General features: G+C 43.3%; 1 protein-coding gene across 1 annotated transcript in view; it reads right to left on the bottom strand.

The window, feature by feature from the left end:
• LOC144754550 (rho guanine nucleotide exchange factor 16-like) overlaps positions 1 to 17,676 on the bottom strand; it is a 292,302-nt gene extending 274,626 nt beyond the window's left edge. Inside the window, exon 1 of the mRNA XM_078642482.1 lies at positions 17,361 to 17,676. The gene's annotated coding sequence lies outside the window, so the exon portion shown is untranslated. The remainder of the gene's footprint in view (positions 1 to 17,360) is intronic.
• Positions 17,677 to 21,953: the final 4,277 nt, after the last annotated feature.

The raw sequence follows: 21,953 nt of genomic DNA, 5'->3' as shown, positions 1-21,953 counted from the left end.
TATGCTGATGGACTTTACACGTGAGGACAGGAGTTTTTATTAATTACTTTATTACTAGGTGATGAGGGTAGAGACAGAGAGATATAGTTAGGATTTTGGGAAATGCTTAATTTTACTTATTTCTGCTAATGAATAATAATTCTTGACTTATGCTCTTTTTATTAATACTGAATAAATCTTTCTTTATGACATTTTCTAATGCTTGTTTAATAAAATACCAAAACCTAAGTTTTTCTAGATGTGTTAAAATAAACTTTCTAAAATGACAAGCTGGTCTTGATTATTGCAGATGGTTTAAACAACTATATTTAGATCTTATCGCCTCATGATTCAAGCGCTCTATTGTTGTTATGGGCCTAGTGTTGTAGTGTAAGTTTTGTGGTAGTAAATAGTGTCATTTGTGAAATATTTTGGTGAGAGCGCTGGACCAATTGTTGATCATATTAACAAATTGAACAGTCCCTGTCGCGATTTAAATGCCATTTGCAGATCACGATGTGGATGTCGATGCAACGCCCATCTCCAAGTACGGTAACAAGAGCAACTCTGCTTAGATCGCTGTGTATGATGCACATAAGATATCTTCATTCTGTTAATTAAAAAAGGCTGCAATATTAAGTTAGTTGCTTGCTGTATGAAAGAGCTGGCGTAAAGCTTTCCACCAGGTTGCAACCCCGATTAGGAAGTACAAGGATTGATAGCCGAGCTTAGTAAAAGTGTAGCCAAGTGTGGAATCAAAGAATTTAGGGGCAAGCAAATGTTTCTCCGCTCTCTCTGTTGAAAGAGGATTTATAGAGAGGAATATGTACTGAAAATAGAGGACTCTTCTTGCTCGACTCTCAGACTCTCCTCTTCAATAGTCCTCCTACCGTACTTGAACCTTCTGTCTCCAACAGTATGGCCTTAGCAGGTACCTTTTAATTCTCCAGCTTTATCCCTTGCATGTATAAAGGTATTTCTATAGTACAAATTTAACTAAAATGCAGTGAAGGGCTCTACATGATCAAAGGCAAGTTTAAAGTCAATAAGTAATCGGAGAGGCAGCTGCGTTAATGCATTGTGAGCTAGTCTACTTTAAAGAGGAACGTCTTCCACGGTTTCTAAAATTAGAGCAGTATTCGGGTGGTCTTCGTGGATACAGGGATGCTGTTCCAGATCCTGGGTGCATAGGTGGAAAAGGCCTTGCAAACATCTTCAGAAGCGATAACCCCATTATCAGATGTGTGTTGCAGATACATATCTGCCACAGGATAGAGTGGAGCAGCCCAGGGCGTAGGATGGCATAATGGGCCACAGTTCAAGGAAAATGTCTGCCAATCACCTGGTGGAGTAGTAAAAGTTAAGCATACTTAGGAACTGGTGGCTCTCTGAAACTCATAGGCCCAGGTGCTTTGCACCTGGTGCACCACTGACAGGTATGCCTCTGGAGTGGGTCCTAAACGCCCAATAATGGTTCTCTCATTAAATTCTCAAACACTATACTGTTCAAAAGCCACAACCTCTACAGTATAATATCCTCTTTATGTGATTTAGGTACAAGAGGACAGGCGCACTCATCTGAAGAGGCTGTCACCGTCCCCCGGTGGCGCTGAGGTAGAGGGAAATGGACTGGACGTCTGTCAGCCTAAATAAATACCCAGTTTTCACCTGTAGCATCACAAAACGTAGGTGTGGTCCCACAAAATGCATTAACAACATCCAAGCTACATTTAACACATGGGGCAGTGTTATGGAGAGTGCCCCGGGTTCGCAACGGGTGTTTGCACGCCTCTGGGGCACTCTGGTATTACAGAAGGGGCTGCTGAGACTTGTGTGTCCCCTTCTGGAATACCGATAGCACTGGCACACATAAAGCGCTAGCGCTATCTGCACGGGGCGTTCCCTCATTCGCATGGGGTCATGCCCCATGCAAATGAGAGAATCCCTTTGCCTCTGCACTAGCTCCGTATTACCGACGCGGGCGCAGAGGCAAAGAAGCCCTCAGGAGGCGCACTGTCCGACTGACATTCAGTCTACCTTTTCAGTTCCTCCCCAACAAGTTGGAAACCGTTGCTAGACCTTTAAGGATATCTGTGACTTCTCGGAGCTGGACCTCAAAAGTGGGCAGAGAGAAAAAGTTTTAAAAAGTGGAACCCATGCCATAACTGTTTATAACAGAACTTGACAAAGTCAAATTGCTGTTCAGTGAGTCAGCTCGGAGTACAAGAAATCTCGAAGATACTTTTTAAAGTCTTTATTGTTATTAAGTGTTATGAAAATATTGCTTTTCTTGGTAAATCTGACATTCGTTTTTCACATCTCCAACAGAAAATACTAGTAGGCGGCCACCAAGAGTGGGCCTGCTAAAGACTGCCTCCTGGGGTGATTTTAAAATACAAAAAGACTAAGGCCCTCATTCCCAGTAATCCGGAATAATCTCCGTTATTTCCATCCCACAGAAATGAATAGTACTAGCAGTGGCTGCTCCTCCACTGAGGCGGAGGAGAGCCACCCTACTGCTTACTAGCAGTGGAAAAAAGGAAAAAAAAAATTTACTGACATGTCATTATCATTTTATTTTTCCTTACTAAGGCAGTTTTGGAGATGGGCGGGCTGGGCGGTCTCACAACCACAAGGGGAGGAGTGGTTCATGCACTTAAGTGGGCGTGACAGTTTGTGTGGCCGTCTTGGGCAGACCAAACAGTCATGCACACTTGGCACGTTCTCTACCGTACTGTAATGCACAGCCTGGGTGGAGAAAATGCTCAGGCTCCCGTCCTAGTCTGAGCACCGAACCACAACGCTCAGACCAATCACAACATGATTGACATGGCTGTCATGGTGACAGCAGTGTCGTGATTGGCTTAGAGGAGCCTGGGTGCTTCTTGAGAGACGACCCTGGAGGAGAGACGGTGGCCCTGCAGAGTAGGTAAGTGGGATTTTTAATTGATTTTAACATCACCCTACCCTGGGAAACAGCCTTTACTACGCAACCGTTACAGCACATGCCATTACATCGCATGCCGTTGCAACGAAAAAGGTGTGCAGCAGTGGGTAGAAGATGTTGGATTGAACTCCAACTCCTTCCCTACTGTTGCACACACTGGAGTTGGAATAGAAAATTAATCTCTTCCAACTTCCAGTGCCCCCCCCCCCGACAGAAAGTCGGGGTAAAGGTTGGCGTTGCAACGGCATTCGATGTAATGGCATGCATTGTACCGTCATATATTCCCCTACCAAACCCGTTCTGTACCAGCCGCCACTGGTTACTAGGGTTTCTGGTAATTCTAAAATGGGGGAAATAACAGTGATAATAAGGTTTTAGGGAAGAATATGCAGGAATTTACCATACTAGTTTCTGCATTTTCTTCCCCTGTATTTGACTCTGAGACTTTGCCTGCTTGCAGCCCGTGAAGACTGATTGAAACACATCAGAACTACGGTATGCCTTCAAAATTTTGAATTCCGATGAAGACGGTAAGTTCCATTAAGAATTTTCGGCCATTTGCAATCGAAATGGTACATTACTGTCAAACTGTCACTAGTTTCTATACGCCATAAAACGTACAGCTAGATGAATTGACAAAATAAAACACTTATTTAGCACGCTAACGCTAAGTGGTGGGTCTCTAGGCGCTGTTAATTTGGAACCTTTCAGAGCTGAACTTAAAAATGGATGACAGTAGGCCAAATAAAAAAAAAGAAAAATGGGACATATTTTAGTAGCTAGTCCAATAGTAGGAATTGTGGAAAGTGCACCAAAATGCTTTAAAGTGGCTAGTACGTGGAGAGAAATAAACAGGGTAAGCACAGATCTTGGATATAAGAACGAGGCAGTGAATCATTGTATTCAATGATGTAATCTATGCAGTCAAGAAAAAGGACTGATAACATATCAAGCTGGATCAAAGAAGCTTAAGGTGTGGCGGAAAGGTTACAGCTGAGGAACTGGAAATCCCCAGAAAGAAAGGTTGGTCCCGATTAAGAGATGAATGGAGAAGAATTGCTGTGTGGAATTCCACTCTGCGCAATCACAAGTTGGTTCGTTTATAGGGTGGGGCAAAAACCGACACAATTTTTCCAGACGGAAAATCTCACAGGTAAAATCCCCATGGGAATGGGGTGCATACATCCTAGCCACCGTCCCTGACCATCTCCCAACCCTCTTCCAAGGCACAGGAGGTACATGTAAGGCTCCCACCACCCAAGCACAGCCACTCCTTTCTTCCACCCCAACAGACCGCCGCTGACATTAACCTCCTGCTCAGAGCAGGTGGGTTCCTGATTCTTTTCAATAAGTGGCTTAAAGAAGCTCCATCTTTAGGTGGGTTGCAACCCCTCCACTCCTGGATGGTCCACTTAGAAAGACTGGTGGGCTCTGAACATAGGTGGGGATTTAATATATTATAAATCTACACCCTACCATCCAAGCACATTCATCCAGTGCTTTATTGGTAAAACATGTAACTCCCAGGGCTCTTCTGCGAAGGCCACTGAAGCTTGAACCACCCATTGCCCCTTAAACACTGCCAATGCCGGGACCAACACAACTAATACCCATCACACTCTTAGAAGTGTGGCAATTCAGACTATTTATTTTATTTATTTTATTTTATTATAGAGTTTTGTATAGCGCGAACAAGACCCGTGGGTATCAGAGCGCTTAACATCGAGGTAGGTTACATATTAACAGTGCAATATCAGATTCTAAAAACAAACAGATGTAAGGTAAAAGGCGCAGTGGCTATAAGGGGTGCCTAAATAAACCTTTTACAAACATATGTGCCGTTAGTAATAAAAGGTGGGAGAGGCCTAGTTCATAACTTGGTCCATATCAGTAGATAAGGTGGGCTTTGCGAGACCCCGATTGCATGAGGACAAGGGGTTGAGATTGCTTAGTACCTTGGACTCGTTGAGTTCTATTGCATAGGAATGGCTTAAACCATCTCCGCACATTACATCACAATTACATCGAGGTAGGTTACACATTGACAGTCATATATCCATTCTAACAACCAACAGATATAAGGTAGAAGAGGTTGTGGCTATAACGGATGCCTAAATAAATAAGTATATATCAGATACATGTGCAAATAGTAATAAAGGTGAGAGAGGCTTAGCTTATAGCACCGTCCATATCAGTAGCTAAGGTGAGGTAGAGGTTATATAGTTTGGCTCAGAGACCAGCAATTTGTTCACACAGGGCTGTGGTATTGATAAGGGTACAGCCGAGGCTAGTGAGTGGAGTCAGTTTCTTGATAAAGATAGTATTCATGAAGAGGGATCACTCTTCAGCTGATGTAGTAGATCATACTGGCGATCCGTCGGCTTCCCTATGCCAGGTATTTACTCATCATAAAGCTTTTCAATTCCCGTTTGAATGTTGCGATATTTTGGATCTTCCTAATGCTAGGAGGGAGTGAGTTCCAAACTCTGGGGGCAGCTCCAGTGAATGCTCGATCATATGTCTTTTTCTTTCGAAAAAAGGCCGGCCTCAACAGCAGCTCCTTGGCGCTTCTCGTTGGTCTGTTTCCTCCCGATAGCTTTATTTTCTTGCTTAGGTATCCTGGCGTGTTATAGTGCACCGCTTTATGAGTGATACATGCTGTCTTCATTTGAATTCTGGCCTCATAAGGCAGCCAGTTTAGTGCTTTCAGGTGAGGGGATATATGATCAAATTTTCTCGATCCAGTGATAAGTCTTGCCGCAGCATTGAGACAGGCTTTTAGCGGTGCTGTAGAAGTTTTAGGTAGACCAGTTAATGTAGAGCAGCCATATTCGATCCTGGATATGACTAGGGACTGTATAGCCAATTTTAAGTCTGCTTTTGAGATGAATGGTTTTAATTTTCTAAGGTAGCTCAGATGGAAGCGGGCACTTTTGGCCATTGAATTGATGTGGGCTTTCATGTCGAGGTTCTCATCTAATATGATTCCCAATGATTTAGCTGAGTTGACGAGGGTTGGTGTGCAGTTAAGCGCAGTCACCAATTTGGTCCATTCCTTTACTTCCGGGTTGCTCCTTGGAGGTGCAATTAGCATGAATTCTGTTTTCTGGGCATTTAATTTCAGATGGTTCGTCGTTAACCATTGCATAGCCATCTTTAGTGTCTTATTCATTAGATCAATGTCATCAAGGGAGGCGATCTTTAAGTATATTTGCGTGTCGTCGGCATACATGTGGTAGGATATCGTTGATTTCCGATGGATGTCTGTAAGAGGTTCGACATATAAGTTGAATAGATCTGGGGATAGAGTTGAGCCTTGCGGGACCCCAATTGCATTAGGACACGGGGTTGAAATTGCTTGGTTAACCCGGAATCGTTGGGTTCTGTTGCTTAGGAACGATTGGAACCTATTAAAGACCATTCAAAGCTAACTGATAGTTTGTCTTTCATGTTTATCATTCTGTACAGTGGGAGACACTGTACAACAGTAAGTTTAAACCACTACCATGGTTTTAGCTAGGAAAAAGATTTTTTTATCAAGTATCTCAACAATGCGTTGCATAACATTTTGTGCCAATGGATAAGCACCTGCACTTTAGTTAAATAACTAACGGGATTGCGTCAATGTTATTTGGTTTTAAATTGTGAATGTAATGATAGACCTTTACCTTTCTTTTTTTTTTGGGGGGGGGGGGAGAGAATTTGTAAAGATTTTAATTAATCATACCATAAACTAGGACTATGAATATGACATTCAAAGCTATAAAATAGCCTGGGTGGCTGGTATTATCAATTTTTTGTGTATATTTAATTGTCGAACACTGTTGATGTACTCACCTCAATAACAGTCAAACAGTGCCTCCATGTGGTGGTCTGTTTTAAGTGCCAGTGTTGAGAAGTAATTGCTGGTGCCGAACGCCAAGATATGCCAGCACAAATTAAGCACTGAATTAATTGAATCGTAATAACTTCATTCTCAATCGCTGGAAGATGGTACTACTATGCAATCACAGAGTGTGTGCTAGCTGTCATCACACATGTTGTCTGCTACGAGTTGAGAACACATGACATCAAAATGCTTCCCACAATGTCTACTCTAAAGTCACGCTCCATCCACCAGGTGTAATACACTTAGATGTGGTGATGAAATACAAAAGCAACTCTTTCTTACATCACTCTCTGCTTTACTCCATGCTGAGTGATTATACACTTTTGTTTTGAAATATTTGGCTCATCCACCCAACCGCACGCGTGACACCCAAATTCTTCCTAGATGGGTCACTCTATTAAACCTCCTGCTGCCAACCATAAGCAACACAGCAGTTTTTTACTCGACTCTGGAAAGCGCTTAAAGGCGAGTGAGGTGCATGAGGCCCTATATAAATGCTCTAATACAATTCTGTACCAAAGAACAATTATACCAAAGACCTAATATGGAAGAAAAGGGACTATTTAAACTTTCCGCCTGTACTGAATGCCAGAAAACTGGTTTAGCTTTTCATTCAAGATTTGGCACTGTGTAAAACTGTTGCAGGACATTTTACTAAAAATACCTGCAGGGGGAAAACAACTGTAGTAAAAATAAACACGCATTGGAAATGCAATAGGTCTCGCATTTGCTTGAGTTAGAGCTATTCGCCTTGTAAACGACAGTGTCTTTTACGCATGTGTTAAAGAGTGTATGTATGTGGTATGTATGTGGTGTGTAGTGGAATAATGTGTCTCAGATTGTAATTGTTGGCTGTGGAATCGTGTGGCTTGGAATAGTGTGGCGTGGAGTGGATTTTTGTAGTGGAATTATATGTCATGGTGTGCTGTGGAATTATGTGGATAGTATTTATGTGGTATTGAGAATCTATGTAGACAATAATTTCTCAGGCTTGTGTCATTGGTTTTCTTTGATTTAAAGTGAACTAGACATGTCACTGCAGTTAGATACTCACGTTTTTTCTACACAGAACAGAAAAATATGATGAATAAAAGAAAAAAATCATGATAATTGCAGCTCCTACTACACTGCTCTACTCGTTTGCCTTCACAGTGGGACTATCGTTTTTAAAGCATTTTAAGGATATTGAAGTGCATTTCCATAAAATAGGTTACAGGATGCAAATCTAACAAAAATGATAGGCAGATAATAAGAAATAAGAAGTGGACGGATAAGCAATATGTATAGTGATCTTGGTTTAGTAAGTTAACCATTCACTGATGATCTCTATTGTGACCTCAAATGATTGCACCAAGGACTCAGCCTTTCATCTTTCTGAGGTCAAAAATTGAGTACCATTTGATTGGTTAATAACAGCTCTTTAAAATTAACAAATTACTCTTGGCCTATTTATATATGTGGTTTGTGCAATGCTGATTTTCACGTGCATACGCGATAAATATCAGAACAAGAAGTAAATGGGTTCAATCTGTGCATACATTTCACTTATGAGACCAGTCATTTTGCTATGTACAGCAGTGCTTGAAATGGAAAAATAGAAGTGCTGGCCCCCTATGCCAGAGTAATTTCATAAGTCTGATAAATGCTGGTACTCTCTAAATAAAAGCATTGCACCTCGGCTCAGAAGTGCAGGTACGCTCCCCCCAGAAATAAAGAAGTGCAGGTACTCAGTACCTGCCTATTTAAAGCATGCATATACCTTGATTGTATGCAACACGCAATCTAGGATGCAGTAGATATTGAACTTTCACCTATAACAAAAAATGTGTGAATGTAGTGTCATATGAATTAAGTGTAGAGTAGGAGGTTTTATTTTCACTAGCATTCCATACTCTGTTTCTATTAATAGTAGTTTACCGCAGGGATTTATCCCCTTGTGCTCCAGCTGTGGTTTAAAACACTGCAGTTAATATTTTCTGCACATGAAAAATACATCATGGCATGAATCAAATCGAATGGGAGATATGGGACAGGGTAGATTACTGGGAGAGTTCTGCCCTGAGGAAATCTCAACTAAAGAGAGGCTTAAAAGTTCTGACCGACGTAGCCAGCAAATTAAAACACTAACTCTATGATTACAAGATTACGCATGTCACCAACTCAGGAGCCAAAAATCAGAATAAACTAAAACGTTCTCAGTAATATAATTAACAACACGAACCCGGCACACCCACTCACGCAGAAAGTAAAGTCAAACCCCTTAGAGCACGAAGTGTGTAGCAAGACTTCAAACAGACAAAGTGACGCAACTATATGGGTTAGTTGCAGGAACAAAAGATATGGACCCCACTGCATACATTTTGAATAAGGCTCCCTGTTTTCCGTTTTTACTTATTTTTACGGATAAATACAGACAAAAAACATTTATTTTCTTGTCTGTATTTATTTTTAAATGTGCATAAAAACAGAAATTGGGATGTTTTTTGAGTAATTCTAAATAATGTTTGTCATGACTGCCAGGCCAATAGCTGTGTGGATTGATAGGTAAGGGCCTAAAAAAGAAACAACTTTTAGTAAAGAGGCTTTAACAGCTGTAGATATGCACATGGTCGATACTGAAATTTGCATATTTTCTTATAAGTGCATTGATTTATCTTCTGTGGGTGTTTACAGCACTGACACATAGTAGGACTTCAAGTATGAGTGCATATTGACTGGTTAAATAAATGTTGAAATATACTAATTTCAGCTTATTTTTTCCACAAAAGCCAAAATAAATATAGATAAATACAGACGGAAATGTCAAAAAAAAAATACCATATAACCGGGAGCCCTAATTATGAAGAAAACACTGAAAATACTTCACTCTCACCCAACTTTGGCTAAGGTCACAATGGCGCACCCACCTTTTGAAGCACAACTAAAGGGAAATCTTAAAATCCAATACAACACCACTTTTAGACATAGTGCATCCAAGCACAACCTCATGGACGATCTTCAGAGCATACCTACACTGGCATATGCATCAGCAAGAACAAACACTAAGGGGCTAAGTAACTGATGGACATGCTCTATATAAACAAGTAGTGCGCATACGTAATAATGCGAGTTTGTGTGATGGTGGGCAGATTGGTATGGAGACTAGCCCACAAGAGCATGCAGGTGGCCGTGGGCATACTGGTATCATCTAAAAATATGATGCAAAAATACTGAAATTTTGAACTCAGTGAATATTCTACACCCGTGGAAAAAAACAGTAATATTTTGGACGTAAAATAATTTGGTTGCATACAATTATTTGGAATTGCTGTGTACTAAAATGACCATGAAACTACTAACCTGGTGTACGTTCCCACAACCCTGTATGGCTAGCCATTGGGATCTTCGTTGGGTCTGTGATTAGCATCCCTGTACAAAACGCACCATAGTCCCCATGAGCCCCCAACAGGTGAATAGCGTTTGAGGGCTAAGTGCTTGTTTGGAGCCACGCACACAAGCGTTCTCTTTTCTGTGCCTCAGACCCTATTGTTGTTGTGGAATCGGCATGGGAGAGGGCTGTGAGACAAGGTTGGCTGCCCTGGAAGAGAGCAGGGTCCTAGTGTGTGCTTTAAGGACTCCTCCTCAAGCTGTGGCAAGGGACCGGACCTTGTTTACGCCGAACAAAAGCAAGGTACATGGATGCTATTGTTAAAGCATGCAAAAAAACACAACATTTTGGGTAAATTAACAAGTTTTATGATCGGTGCAATTGAGGCGAGAAACGCATTTAGAAAGAAGATGTGCGGGCGCAATTACAGTTGGGCCAAGTTGTGAAAAAAAAATACAATGTCTCAAAAATAGATACGGGCGAGCTGTGCATAACAAAAGAAAAGTCGCCCAGTAACTATAGTTAAAGTCCAACCATGCATGCTGCATTACCAAAAAAAATCATTACGTTGCTGTGGAGAGTGTCATGTCTGCAACAGAAGGTCGGAGAAAGTCTTTTCAGAAAATAGTGCTCACAGATTGTAAATAAAACATAAAGTGTAACAACACGTACAAGAGGAGCAGTCCTCATGGTATGTTACAACAAAAGGTGGTACTAAGGCGGAACTACTAAGCCTATTGAACAATGAAAAGCCACCATTTACAAACAACAGTAACAGGAGCCAGTTAAAAAGATGGGCGGAGATTCATGCTAATATTCTGAACACAGCATGCCTCGAACAGACAGTGCAAGCGCTGCCTAGGCAAGACCTAAAAATGTCCACGTTTTGCTGGCGTCAATACAACTGGTAAAGTGTAAACGCTTTTGCTGCATTAGCAACATGCGATTTTGCAAAAGTATTGCTACAAACCTACATAAGTAAATTATATTTGTTAGAGAAAAAAGGCACCTTTCAGAAAAAAACATATCTATAGCGATAGGAAAAACATATCTATGGCGAAAGTCACCAGATGTGGACTGGCCTTGAGGACCCGTGACTTTTCTCCTTTGGGTGACTGACTCTTCTCTAGCCCTACCAGTCTTTCAAACACTAGCTAGCGTGCCCTTAATGAGAGTACTATGAAGCAAAGGGTCTGTTATTTAGGTCTCGACTGACGTTCACTGCGCAGCAGTGTCGCTCAGCCGAGATTTTTTGATTTCCAGTACTGGGGCTTTAACCCGCCTCTCTCTTCCATTGGCTAGCTCCATAAATGGAGGCTAGCCATTGGAAGAGAGATGTGTTAATCATTCTAGGAGCAGATTCGTGGGCGTTTCTGTGTTTTTTTAAGCCCCGCCCCCTTTGTTTCGTCATGCACAGGTGGGCCATAGTGGGTGTTTCCTTTTTTTTTTTTCTTCAGGGCTGTTTTTTCGTCATTGTTAAAGTTTCTCTTGCCGAGATGGACGTAGCGATTGCTTCGCTGCAGGCGCGCACCCCTCCTCAACCCCGGAGAGCCTGCGGAGGGCAACGCCGGAAGAAGTCGTCCTCAGGTGAGTGCTTGCTGTTGTGCATCCCGCCCGCTCCCCCCCGTGTTCGTTGTGCTTGTCTTGTTTATATTGTGTTTGTATTTCACTGCGCCATCAATGTCTCCCTTAACTGGCCAGGAGTCCCTCCTACGCACCTTACATTAGCTTCATAACTTCTAGCCAGTACTGGGCTTTAAACCACTGCTAGTAGATGTGGTTTTGTCTCACTGCTAACACATTCTCTGGAGTTCCTCGTTTCCTCCCGCATTGCCCATTCACGTCGCACATTCGGGCTTGCGGCTACCCGACCCCCCCCCCCTCCTCCTGCAACATAACCTAGTTTGCACCCTGCTTGCACCCTCATCACGTACTCCGTGCTCTCTCGGGATCACAAGGTAAAGAAGCGCCAGTTCACGAGACACCGTTATATTTAAACCACTGCTAGTAGATGTGGTTTTGTCTCACTGCTAACATATTCTCTGGAGTTCCTCGTCCCCTCCCGCATTGCCCGCTCACGTCGCACATTCGGGCTTGCGGCTACCCGACCCCCCCCTCCTCCTGCAACATAACCTAGTTTGCACCCTGCTTGCACCCTCATCACGTACACCGTGCTCTCTCGGGATCACAAGGTAAAGATGCGCCAGTTCACGAGACACCGATATATTTAGGAAAAGCTTTATTCTACACCTTCACATCACAGTCACTAGGCTGTCGGTCCGTTTCCTTGGCCGGATGTGACATCTAGGCAGTACCGGTGTTTGGTACTGCTGAGTCTCCTCACAGGCCTGTGGCGCTGCTGCTTCAGTGGTTAGCCAGGACGCCCTGAGTCTGACTCTGGGGTGTTAGTCTTGGGTTCAGAGACTGCCAGGCGAACACATTATACGCATGGACCTTTCTGTTAGGGAAAGGAAACACACGCTGCTGTGTGGTGCTAGCTCCCTGCAGAAATCTCTGATCTTTCATCCTCTCAGGTATTTGTGCTGATTTTACTCCTGGCCTTGCAGAACTCATAGACTTTTTGTATATAATTTCCGTGTATATGTAAAGTATACGTCAACTTGCCAAGTTTCTCTCGTGTACAGAGCTTTGATGCCCTTTGGGGCTGGGTTGGCATGATATCCAAGAGCTATTAAAATATCAATTCAAAGCAAAGTTCACTGCGAGACCCGTGCAGACCGGGGGTGGGGCGGCAGCCGCAGGGGGGCGTAGTTCAGAGTCCACTTCCTGTTAACATTTCACATATTTAAGAGCTGGGGACCGCTGTCCACTGGGCTAAAGATCTGTGTAGATTTCAGCCAAGAGCCATGACCTATTGTCTAGGTACACACAGTCTATGGTCAGACTCAGAGGGGCACTGCACCCAGGGCATGCATGGATTCCCATGGCATCTACGGCCGACATACAGACTCCCAGCATGTTTGGCCTTACAGGCAGGCTTATAATATCCGTGACTTGTACGCATCCACCTTCTATGGCCTTACATGTATGCATATGGCATTTGTGGTCTCACATGCATGCACATGCTATCTGGCGTGATATGCACGCACATGACATCTATTTCTTGACATGCATGCATGCACACTCTATGTCCTACCAGGAATGCACTTGACATCTATGGTCTAACACGCATGCACATGACATCTATGACTTGATATGCAGGCGCATGACATCTGGATGTTGACATGCATGTACACTCCGTCTGTGGACTAACGTGTATGCACATGCCATATTTGACTTGATATGCAGGCACATGACATCTATGGCTTGATATGCAGGCACATGACATCTACAGCTTGATATGCAGGCACATGACATCTATGGCTTGATATGCAGGCAGACACCATCTATGGCTTGATATGCAGGCAGACGCCGTCTATGACCTCACATGCATGCATGCATATGACATCTATGGCTTGGAATTAAGGCATACCCTGTCTGAAGCCTGTCTGTGTGTGGCTCTGTGGCTCTGTGTGTGTGTTTGCGCTCTGTGTGTGTGTGTGTGTGTGCAAATGCAATAGGTCTCGCATTTGTGAGAGATTAAGCCTGTGGTTCCCAAACTGTGCGCCGCGGCACCCCGGTGCGCCGTAATCAGGAGCCAGGGGCGCCGCGACCACAATGTGGAAACCTGAAGCCTCTTTTTCTGCAGCCAAACACATCACCAGCATTATGTTTAGAGTAAAAACGGAGCACGTTAGAAATCAGGCATAAAACATAAGCCAAGTCAAGGCCTTCCTCTCGCTGAGAGAAAGCCTTGACTTGGCTTATGTTTTATCCTTGATTTCTAAAGTGCTCCGTTTTTACATTAAACATAATGCTGGCGAGAGGAATGCCCGTGTAGCTAGGGGGGTGCGGTGGGGGCGGTCCGCCCCAGGCGGCACTATTCTGGGGGCGGCGACGGCTATGCTGCACTGGGGGCCCGTGGCAGCATTGCACACGTGAATGAAGTGCAAGCGCACCTCTGTGCAGAATTCACGAAAGCGCTACCAATGACGGCCTTGGTAAAATGGAATGTCTGCTGCTGCATAAGTTCCAAGTAGGTTATTGCGAAGAATGCATCTTTTATTCATTAAAAATGCGAGAGGAAATGTTTCTGAGGTGTTAAAATTGGAAAATGTATGTGCACACAGTGTTCATCAGAATAGTGGGAGCCTGCAAGGATTTGCATTTAAGATAAGGCATGTCTGTTAAAGATCTTTCCAGATGTCATAAAAGGGTTGAGCACTCAGTATTTTTATATATATTTTTTTCTACGTGGTGCTGGAATGATATTCAGAGCGGCGGTGCTACACTCACTGAACTCATACGGATTCTGAAAATGTTTCAAAATTAACAGGTGTCCCGCCAGGCCCAATCAGATGAAGGGTCCTAAAAGGGTGGGTTTTTTTGTCTTGGAGTTTTATATAGCTCGAACTTGACCGAAGGTATCAGCGCGATTTACGGAGCACCAGTTGTGTTTCATATAGACAGATTATTTTGGGCACGGGGAGATTAAGTGATTTGCCCAGAATCACAGGATGTTAAACTTCCCCACCGAGATTCGAACCCGGTTCTGTAGTCGGAGGTGTATTTAGGTATCCCCAAGGGTTGTGAAATGCCCAGATGTCAGCACCTTGATAGATGTTAAGCTACCTGTGATTTTCCCATCTTCAAATGTCTTCATTTTTTTTTTTTTGCTGGGGTCAACACTTAAGAAATGTACGAATAAAGGCGCGGGAAAGAACTGGACATTAAAAGGTTAATTAAGATAAGAAGGGTAGAGACATCGATTAATTTTATGACTCCATACAGAGTTTGGCACAAGCACCGGTCATTGCATGTGCCCACAAAGTCACAGGGAGTGGTTGTTTCTTGAGCACGTTTGCCTTTCCAGCTAAGGCCAGAAAACTCCTATGTTCAGCATATCCACTTCTGCATCCACCCACTATGTCAGACTCCCTTTAGCTTTCAGGCCTCCTCTAGCAGAGGCCTCAGTCCACACTTTGAACTGCACGCAGAGCTTGGGGTGGTCAAAGGCAAAGTGGGCCAGTACCACTTGCTTCTGTGGATCTCACTGGGATTGCCTCCCAATTATTTAAGGAAGACAACAGGAAGTACTCCCGAGGTCGGGCTTACATCCCACCCCACCCGCCCACCGGTAAAAAAATGGTGGGGAGCCACGGTCAACTGCCAATTAGGTCAAGGGAGCCACGGGTCAAAAAAGTTTGGGAACCACTGGATTAAGCTATTGGCATTGTAAATGACAATGCCATTTATTTATCTGTTTTCAAAACCAACACATAAATACAAAATGTGTCATTTACAATGCCAATAGCCCTAACTTTTACAAAGGCGAGACCGTTGCATTGTAAATGCTTTTTTTTTTTACCAAGCTCGTAAATATAAGCCTGATCAGTAAAATCCTGAGAATAAAGCCTGTGACCCTAAAGAGTCATTGGGGAAAGAATGTGTGGCTGTCCCTCGTCCCACATGTATGAATGCTGCGGGTCTGATCAACTGCAGATGGCCGGAAGTTCTCACCACGCGCCAGCTATGTGTGGATGGGAGGGTGTCCGGGGGCCTGGGAAGCAGCTCTGGAAGAGATAGCACGGAGGAGAGGCGCGTGCATGAAGGATAGCATTCCACAGTGCAGCAAAGCAACTTTACACGAAATAATAACGCTGCTCTGGAACCGCGAAAGTAAACTTCACGGTACATATCTCGCCATTTTCTAGAAACATCCTCAGCGTCCCAGGTGCGAACTGGAATTGTCAGCTTCATAGACTTCTCCTCTTATTCACTTTACAAACTAAAAATAAATAAAAAAAAATACTCAAAAAGGAGGGAGGGGCGGGGTACATGCACTTGTGTTGACAGACATGGGACAGAAAGAGCACTTGGCCGATAACTCAAAAATGTGGCATTTCGGGAGTAGTGGGGGAGGGGGTGGGGGAAGAGGACATGACGAGGAAGGATGACAACATTTCGTGAGGAGTGAGATCTGAAAATAACAGACCCCGAGTTACCTAGTCCCTGAAGTGAGTAGGCACATATAGTCCAGTGTTTTTAAGCTGCATGATGGGATTTGTAGTCCTGTGTAACCCATTATATAATCGGGACAATACCCATAATTAAAATAAAGCTCCTGGACTGCATGTCCCGCTGTCGCATCTATCTGATAAACTTGAATGCTCTAGAGTATATACATTGGAAAAAAAATGACAATAAAAAAACATGATTGCGAAACATTTAAAACAAATAAATCAGAAATCCTCTCACGAGCAGGCTCACGCTTTACGATGGAGCCTCAGGGTTGTCATTGCACCTGAAAATCAGGATGCAACGTAGAACCTCACTTGACCCCTCTCTTCTCCTCCACCTGAACCCGGATAGTACTATTTACATCTGATCAATGTCCATCTCGCAACTGACAACGATGACGGACGAGCCCAACCTGTGTACCAAGAAGCCGGCAGTGCGTACCTGTCTGCGGGCTCTGGGAAGTTAATCATTTTACAGAGAAAGAGTCAACGTGATGTGCGGAACCACTAATACAGGACGAAAGAAATGCAAGGTATCATTGCAAGAGACGGAAAGTTAATTGAAAGATAGTGAAGAAGTAAGGCTCACCGTCATAAGTGAACATTCGACGAAATGCAGCTCGCACTCAAATAGGATCCAGCAAAAAGGTGCAGGTTTGATGGTAACACACACACAAAAACAGACACACTAATAAGGAAACACACAAAACGCACCCACTATAGAGGGAGCAATGTTAACAAAACAAACAAAAGGTTTTATCAACAGCGAAAAAAGATTCAAAGTATCTGTGAAGGAGAGGCCGTGTAAACAGAAACAATTCACGGCCACAGCTGCGATAACAGAGTTGAGAAACAACACCCAGTTCAGACTGGCCGCAGCCCGATCTCACCGCTGTCGCCTCTGAAAGTTAGGAAACAGCTTTATCCGATCCATAATGTTACTTTAGGGGCATGCATGCGACAAATCACCCTTTAAAAGGATTCCCCTACTCTTTCAGCAGCTGGTACTTCTCAAAATCACATTCCAGACTACCCCTCCCGGGAGACACACCCTCCCCTCCGCGGCGTGGAGCCCTGTCAGTCTAATTCCATTCCTACCTGACTGCCAGCTTCATGCACGGGTCCTGGCTCCGGTGCTCGGCTGGTTTCGGGTCCCCGCTTCCCTGGGCTTGGAGGCTGGTGTTTGAAAGTGCAGAACCCGGGCTGCAGCCGCTGCGGAACTGTCCAAAGCTGCACTTCCTGTCCGAGGCTCCTTTCGCCTGTCCCCTCCCTCTGCCCTCCACAGCACTGCTGACATCACCCAGGTGTGGGCGTGCGGAGGCAAAGAGGGCAGGGAGCAGCCTGGTGTGTGCAAAGCAAACCGCAGTCCCCAGGAGAAAGCAGGCGACGGGCAATGCGGGTACGAGGGGGCGGGGCCATGCGCAGCCAGCCACCACTGTGCTGCAAGATGCAAGCCACAGGTGAGTGACGGCCGGGGAGTCACAGGGGGTGCTACGTGGAATAGCCAGGATTCACCGTGAGAACTTTGTGGCACCTGGAATAAGCGAGGTGACCGCAATGTGATTAATACAAGGAACACTTTCTGTGCCCATACACTCACACGGGCGACATTTAAGAGAGTAAAACACCCTGGAATGGGCCAGTTAACTGCAAAGAGCCTGACAAAATCCGCTTATTGTACCTACACCTGGATTCTGATGCCTGAGAGAGAAACCTTTCTAAGAATAACCCTGTCTACGCCTGCAAAGTTCCAGGTAAACCGAAGAGAACTTAGTCCAGTAAATCAATATAGTCCAATGCTCTTCCTTCAGTATGACTCCGTTTGTTATCTTTGGGTGACGGATGTCTGACACACCAACATGTTTATACTACACCGTGTTTACCAACATCTTTATACTACACCGTGTTTACCAACATCTGTATACTGCACCGTGTTTACCAACATCTTTATAGTACACCGTGTTTACCAACATCTGTATACTACATCTTTATACTACACCGTGTTTACCAACATCTGTATACTACACCGTGTTTACCAACATCTTTATACTACACCGTGTTTACCAACATCTGTATACTACACCGTGTTTACCAACATCTTTATACTACACCGTGTTTACCAACATCTGTATACTGCACCGTGTTTACCAACATCTTTATAGTACACCGTGTTTACCAACATCTGTATACTACATCTTTATACTACACCGTGTTTACCAACATCTGTATACTACACCGTGTTTACCAACATCTTTATACTACACCCTGTTTACCAACATCTGTATACTACACCATGTTTACCAACATCTTTATACTACACCGTGTTTATCAACATCTGTATACCACATCTTTATACTACACCGTGTTTACCAACATCTGTATAATACATCTTTATACTACACCGTGCTTACCAACATGTGTATACTACACCGTGTTTACCACCATCTGTATACTACACCGTGTTTACCAACCTCTTTATACTACACCGTGTTTACCAACATCTGTATACTACAACTTGTTTACCAACATCTGTATACTACACCGTGTTTACCAACATCTGTATACTACACCGTGTTTACCAACATCTTTATACTACACCGTGTTTACCAACATCTGTATACTACACCGTATTTACCAACATCTTTATACTACACCGTGTTTACCAACATCTGTATACTGCACTGTGTTTACCAACATCTGTATACTACACCATGCACACCGTGTTTACCAACATCTGTATACTACACAATGCACACCGTGTTTACCAACATCTTTATACTACACCGTGTTTACCAACATCTGTATACCACATCTTTATACTACACCGTGTTTACCAACATCTGTATACTACATCTTTATACTACACTGTGTTTACCAACATCTGTATACTACACCGTGTTTACAACCATCTGTATACTACACCGTGTTTACCAACATCTTTATACTACACCGTGTTTACCAACATCTGTATACTGCACCGTGTTTACCAACATCTGTATACTGCACCGTGTTTACCAACATCTGTATACTGCACCGTGTTTACCAACATCTGTATACTGCACCGTGTTTACTAACATCTGTATACTACACCATGTTTACCAACATCTGTATACTACACCGTGTTTACCAACATCTTTATACTACACCGTGTTTACCAACATCTGTATACTACACCGTGTTTACCAACATCTTTATACTACACCGTGTTTACCAACATCTGTATACTACACCGTGTTTTAACTGGCATAATCGGGTTCTGCTCCTTTGGTTTCGCTGCACACAGGAGCGCTTGAGTTTGTCCTCTCTGTTTCAATTTTTATCACTTTCTTTCTCTAACACAATCACATACCAGCGTGTCATGACTACTAATATACTTCAAGGATATTTTAACCTTTACTTTTCTTGCTTAATCTTTCACATTTACTAAGTATGTCAGTTCCTGCCAGCAGGCATAGATTTTGTATACCAGAGTATGAAGGTCTGAACTGCCTTTTTTTTGTATTGTACAATTCTGCAGCCTTCAAGCAGACACGCAGTTGACGAAACATGTGTTGGCTGTGTCTTATGATGTTACTTTGTCACTGAGGACTTCAAGTTACACACAATAAACAGACCTTGGATTGAATTTATCGTGATCCTGACTCCTTGGACTAAATTGATTTACTGGACTACATTCAGAGTGCTGTGATGTCTTTTGTATGCATGCTACGAGCGGTGGACTCTTGGGTCCATCGCCCTTTTCGAGACAATTGGTGGAAGGGTGTCTGATATCAAATAGCAATGAGTATAGAGAATAGAGTATAGTGGTAGAATGCACATCTCCTGATAATCACTTTTCAGAATTTTCCAAGTAATATTTGGCGTGCAAACTGATACCGTGGTCTGTCCTCAAAACCACAGATGTAATCTGTAAAATGTATGTGGCACGGTCTCATGCGTCACTCAGTTGCACAGCCCTTAAGTGAGATACTTATTCTCGTAACAAACCTTAATTCGTCAAGTACTCCTTATCTGAACCATGTTTTTATTTATTTTATTCCAAAGTTCATACATTTTTTGTTTGTTCACTCCAAAGGAAGCGTTAATTCAAAATGACTTTTTTCTGGTTACAAGCATGGATAGCATAGAAAGACTGCAATTACATTGCAGATGTTTTTTTTCAAAACATTGTAACATCCAAAACACCTCGTAGTGGGAAAAATACTTTTTATTATTCAATGCAGTTTCAATAAAGAAGATTGAAGTTATGTCACATACATAAAAATTATAATCAAACAATGAAAGCACTCTGCCAATCGTGTTAGCATGGTCAATTCCTTAGCCAAGTGGCTCTAGTTCAGGTATATATAAATCACATATCTCAGCCAGTGTATCTGCACCTATTTTGTACACCATCCCAACCACTGATGCAAGGCTATATGATGGCATAGCACATGTTTACAAATAAACAACCTGCACTCCATAAATAAATATATATATATATATATGAACCAAATCCCCACTTGCTATCACAGAAGGGTCTGACACCGCAAAGGTAAAATCAAGAGGATTTATTCAAATTCAGTTCACAGTGCAAGTAGTGTAACAAACGGCAGACGCGTTTCAGCAATTCCAGCTTTCTTCCGTGCCTGTTACATTAGTGAGTCCTCGCACCTGGTGGCCATTTGAATGTTCCCTTGGCTACTCCCCATAGAGTCTTAGTCGAGGTCTCTCCTCTGCCTTAAATATATATATACATATGCTTTGAGAAAGACCTTGGTGGTCGAAACACGTTAGCTGAATTAAATGTGTTTGAAAGTACCCTTGGAGTGCGAGCATTCTTTGCTGGCACGGCCGCGTCAGTAGTCTTAATATATATATTTTGCAGATATGTTCTATGTTTAATAAACTTTCCTAAAAAAACTTTTTTGTGAGCTCAGTTTCTGATGCAATTACACTTGCAAAGTTCAGTGCAGGTCCACAGCACCTCCTTGCAAGCACACTTACCTCTGCAACCATCTGCAGTTTTCAGCCACACTTGACAAGTACACCACATGCCTTAGATACCCCTGGTAGTGCTGTCCACAATGGGTTTAAGCACTGGCTGTCTCTGTCCATTTTCCACCCTCATCCCTCCGGAGTGGGTTGCTCCTGCTGAAGTATGTCATGTGGACGAGATCCCTGCCTGGTAAACATCGCGCCTTGTATGTTCAAGAAGAGCAGACTGTGTTGGTGGGATGGCTTTCATTGTCTTGTTTATTTCTCTGCGGGCTTCATTGACTGACTTCAGTTGGCTTGTTCTCTGGTACAAGATTATGGTGAAGCGTCCAAGAATTAGGAAGCGGTCACTCTGAATGTCCACTGCTATGAATGGATTCCTGGCAATGTTGGCGAAGGCTGCCGTAACTTCGGGATAAGATTTCCAGGCCATCCATCCTGATTTGTTCTCTTTTGTAAGGAATGCCAAGACTGCGTCTCAGCCAGTGAAGCTGAGAAACACCGGCAAGGTTGTGTATTTCTCCTTTCCCAAGGTTTGAGCAATGACATTAATTTGGATGTAGTCAAAAGCTTCTTCCTGTACTGAATGGTACCCAGATATTTGCCTTGGGACACAAGCCTTTTAGCGGTGAAACTTTCCTATCAGAACCACTACGACATTGGTGTCCACAGTGCAGACCAAAACAGACACAGTGCCTTGTTTCAGGTCATGTT

Source organism: Lissotriton helveticus, chromosome 5_1 (assembly GCF_964261635.1).
Source record: "Lissotriton helveticus chromosome 5_1, aLisHel1.1, whole genome shotgun sequence".
In the NCBI taxonomy this organism is placed as follows: domain Eukaryota; kingdom Metazoa; phylum Chordata; class Amphibia; order Caudata; family Salamandridae; genus Lissotriton; species Lissotriton helveticus.
Note: the sequence above shows the minus strand (reverse complement) of the source record. Positions and strands in the feature narration are given on the sequence as shown.